At 60.7% G+C, this 4755-nt stretch overlaps 1 pseudogene; it reads right to left on the bottom strand.

The window, feature by feature from the left end:
• Positions 1–2851: 2851 nt before the first annotated feature.
• LOC101288874 (phosphoethanolamine/phosphocholine phosphatase-like) lies at positions 2852–4755 on the bottom strand (annotated as a pseudogene).

Here is a 4755-nt window from a genome sequence, read left to right as displayed (position 1 = left end):
GCCAAGGGCCGGCTGGGGCTGGAGAAGTGCAGTAACGAAGGCTGGGCCAGCTGGCCAGAGTGGGGGTTGGCGGGGGGGGGCGGGGGGTCCAGCACGTGAAATCACCATGCAGGATAAATCCCTTGGGCTTCCCATGGGCCAAGGGTGAGTCTCTCAAGGCACCGGCCCCTCTCAGGTTCTGCTTGCAGAGACATCGCGGGGGAGGGGCACTTGGCTGCTTAGGAAAACCGCGCACGAGTGAGCTTTACACCTGCAGATGTTCTGTAAAACGGGAGTGAGTAGGCTCGGGCTCGTCCTCAAAGCCTTTACTCCAAAGGCGAGCCCTTCCTGCTGCCGCCAGGTTAGGTAGCTCCGCGACTGTACCAAACAGCTCTGGTGTAATTCGTCGTTCCTTCCTCCACCCACCCCACCGAGCCGCTGTCCCCTTACCTGCGGTCCGCGGCCCTCCGCTCCGCGCTCGGATGCCGCTGGGGTGCCAGGGACCCACGGGACGGGTCGTTCCCAGCCGCCGCGCGCTGGCTCCTTAGACCCCCGCCGGTTTGCGCGGCGCCGACGGCGAGGAGCCCCGAGGACGCCCCGCGCCAGGTGCGCTCTGGCCGGGACGCCCGCTTCCGGGAGAGGCGCGCAGACCGCCGCAGCCAATGCCGAACAAAACCCGCCCCGGCAGCGCCGCGTCCGCGCGGCACAGCACGATCTCGGCGCTCTGGACACGGGCGCCGCGGGCCGAGCGTCTCCTCTCCTGAGAGGCCGCTACGGAGGCCCCGGCGCGTGGGCCCCTGCGGCGCGGAAGACCGCTCCAGGCCGGACTCACCGACACCAAAACCGCCAGGAGGAGCGCTTGGCGGGACTCGGCAAACAACCCAATGTTTTAAATGGAAAAAGGACTTGAAAAGACCCTTCTCCAAATAAGACATACAAATGGTCAACAAGCACATGAAGAGACGTTAAGCATCATGAGCCGTGATGAAATGCAAGTTAACACCACAGCGCCATACACCCCTCCACACACTAGAAGGCCTACAATCAAGAAAGCTAAAAATAACAGATGTTGGCAAAAATTTAGAGAAACTGATACAGAATTTCCCACAGGGAAAATGAATGAGTTCTGGAGTGGATGCTGAGAATATTTGTACAACAACGTGAATGTAGTTAATGCCATGGACTGTATGCTCAAAATGATTTAAATGGCAAATGTTATGTTATGTGGGGGGGGGTAACATAATTTAGCCCCTGCTTTATACCAGACCCCAGAGTCAAAGCTTCTCATCCATTTTCTCGCTTTTACTTAACCTCCTAGGATCTTCACACTCCCATTTAACAGACGAAGCTGAGCCTGAGAGGTTAAACTAAGTGACTTGCCCAAGGCTCACTCGGCCAAGTCTACACTGTTCAATGTTACTGTATTTACTGAGCACCTACTAGAGCACCTACTGAGCAATACCTCCAGCACCTGCTAGAGACATTGTGGGAGGACCAGGGTGAACGGGGGCTGAAAGCAGATTACAAAACATGGGTAGATCCTGGGGCCCTGCTCTCAGACACTGAAGTTTCTTGGAGTGGAGGGGATGGCCTGTGTCACACTTGTGGAGCCTTTTATTCCACCCCACCGCACCCCCAGAGGAGGGAAGCAGCTGGCCTGATACTGAATATTAGCTCAGCTGGGGAGGAGTCCTGGGGCTCTGGAGAAGGCATCTCCTGCCCCACTCCCCACATTGCCCCCTAGAGTCCAGTACGTGGGCACAAGCATCCCTGTGGCGGGGCAGGAGGCACATCTCATGGCACCCCTCTCCTCCCGCCCTGCAGTGGTGACACTGAACCCATACACGCGCCAGAAGGACGACGAACTCTCCTTCTCTGAGGGCACCATTATCTGCATCACCCACCGCTACTCCGATGGCTGGTGTGAGGGCATCGGCTCAGAGGGGTCTGGATTCCTCCCCGGGAACTATGTGCAGGCCAGCTGCTGACGCCTGGGATCTCTGGGATGCTGACCCAGGCACCGCCTTCAGTGAGCCTCTTGAGTCCCACTCCAAAGCCTGCTCCAGTCAAGACTGGACCAGTCCTGCACGCCTCCTGGGCTGTGAGCTGTGTCTGTTCCTTCCCCCCAGTGCAGTGGGAAGGGGTCCTGGTAAAGACAGAGGAGGCACCCAGAGGCCTGCTGGAGACAGGAAAGAACTGGAAGCCAGGGAGTTTGGTGCCCTTATCCACAGGGGACCCTTACGCCATGAAGACAGGGTCTCCAGCTGCAAGTGCCGACTTTGAATACAATCCTGACGACCTCCTGATGGTTGCCCTGCAGGGCTAGCGGCCGAGGGACTGAAAGGCAGCCCACTTGCACGGCTCCTGCCAATTGAGCCTCCTCTGCCTGCCCTAAGCAGCAGAATCTCCCATGTCCTCGGTGCTCACGGAGCCTCCACACTAGACCCCTGTGCCCCTCCGCTCTCCCATCTCCTCGGTGCTCACGGCAACCTCCACACTAGACCCCTGTGCCCCTCCGCTCTCCCATCTCCTCGGTGCTCACGGCAACCTCCACACTAGACCCCTGTGCCCCTCCGCTCTCCCATCTCCTCGGTGCTCACGGCGCCCACCACACTAGACCCCTGTGCCCCTCCGCTCTCCCATCTCCTCGGTGCTCACGGAGCCCTCCACACTAGACCCCTGTGCCCCTCTGCGGAGGTGGGCTGCACCCTGCTCTTCTGCCTGCTGCCTGCTTTGTTGTGTATTCAGGCTTGGTTCCCCAAGCTGGGCACTCCTCCAAGAGTGGGGACCAGCTCCCTCACTTAAGTGGGGCTCTCTGAGAGCAGAGATCACCTCGCCCTCATCCCTCAGACTGCAGCGTGAGAGATCTCGCTCACCTCTGCCCCTTCACCTCCTTTACAGCTCTGAAACACCAAAAGACGGAGGTGGGCCTTGGGTTTCCACTGGCTCTGCTTTAGAGCATCATGGCTTTCTGTTCCATACGGGAGAAGGGGGACTCAGAGGGCCCCGTCAGTGGTGCGACTTTGGTTAAGTCCCTGGTTTCTTGCTGCATAGACGAGGCTGGGGTGTTAGGAGACACCTTCGGGCTCTGTGAGGTCCCTGGCTGGCCAGACCCGAGCCCCGGGACAGTGTGCTACCTCTTTCCACCAACAAGAGGTGACCGTTCCCTCTAGCTTTTTTTCCTGTGGGGATGCCGACAGAGTGGGGGCGGGGAGGGAGGCAAGGAGTGTAGTGTAGGGTCACAGTAGGTAAAGCAAGATCTAGGCCTGGGACCGTCGGCAGGGAGCGCCACCTCTCTCCGCAGGGAGTCCGGTGCGGGGGAGGTCGCGGGGGGGCATTTCGGGGCCTGGGTCCCCTGGACAGAAGACTGGAGGAGGGAGGCCATGCATCCCAAGGCAACAGTTAACCGTGACGCGGCGGGACATGTTCCTTCTCTACCCTGACAGGGAACCCCGTCCTCCCAGCTGGGAGGACAAGGTTTTTGGAAACACTGCTGCCTGCTCAGATATGCGCGCCACCCTGGTGCGGCCAGACTCCGGAATTCGCTTGCAGTGGAACTGGGGGAGGCAGCCGAGCTGGGTTAACTGCACAGATGGGGACAGCTCCCAGCTCCCTCCTCCAGTCCCCAAATGGACCACCCTGGGATTCCAGGAAATCCCGGAGGGATATACCAAAACGAAAGGGAGAGGGAGTAATAAAACTAGCTTTCTCTTTCCCGACCCCCCCGCCCGGGTGCCCTCTGCAGGCCACGTCCTCAGCACCTGTTGCAGGTGTAGGCACACTTCGGTGGAGGTTTCCCAGGGCACCACCCTGGCGCGGAAGGAGCTGGACTCGGCCTTCTGCGCCTCCTGCGTAAGGCGGTGCATGCGTAGCGGTGGCGCAGGAAGGCCACGTCGCCGCCTGCCAGCAGCCCCATGGGGCAGAAGTCGTTGGCGCCGCCGCTCACGTAGAAAAGGCGCTCGAAGTGCACGCCGTCGTGGGCCCGCTCGCGCAGGTAGTCGCTGAGCACCTTGTGCTTGCACATGTTGGCGGGGTAGCGAGCGCAGCTGTGCGCGTGGAAGGGCCGCAGCGCCAGCAGCCCCCAAGGGTCGCGTCCCGACGGGTTGCTGAAGATGCGCCGGAACAGGCCGTGGTGGCCGGCGGCGCGCAGCGCACTCTCCACGCCAAAGGTGTTGGCGTCTGAGATGAGAATAACCTCAAAGCAGGCGCCCTGCTTGGCCACAAACTGCAGCAGCTCGCCCATGCCGGGCGACAGGGGGATGGCCTCGTAGATGGCGCGCAGGTCCCGCGGCCGCACGCCCTACTCGCCCAGGTACTGGAAGACGCGCTGCATGTACTCGTTGTAGAAGCCCTCGCGCTAGGTGGCACGCAGGCTCTCAGGCAGCCGCTGGCCCGCCGCGGCCCGCGCACGACAGACTCGTCGCTGTTTTCGTCCACGATAGTCTCGTCAAAGTCGAAGGTCAGGAGGAAGCGCGGCACGCCCGGCGCAGCCATCCCGCTGTCCTCTACCAGCTTTGTCCTGAGCGATCGAATCCTTTTGTGGTCACCAAAAAGAGTCCCTCCGAGGAAAGGGGGACAGAACCTCTGAGCTTAACCTTCAGGGTGGGGAGCGGCGGCTGCAGAGGTCTGTCCTGGCTGAGTTTGGAGTGTAAAGAGTGGGGAGAGCGCCTAGCTGAGGTATTTGGGCGCAGGATGGAGCAAGGGGTGCTTACGGGAATTGGAGGGGACGCTGTGTCTTATCCATCCCCGGATTTCTGGGCTCCGGCTCTCACGAGT

Source organism: Orcinus orca, chromosome 6 (assembly GCF_937001465.1).
Source record: "Orcinus orca chromosome 6, mOrcOrc1.1, whole genome shotgun sequence".
NCBI classification, from domain to species: Eukaryota; Metazoa; Chordata; class Mammalia; order Artiodactyla; family Delphinidae; genus Orcinus; species Orcinus orca.
This window is presented reverse-complemented; position numbering and strand designations above follow the sequence as displayed.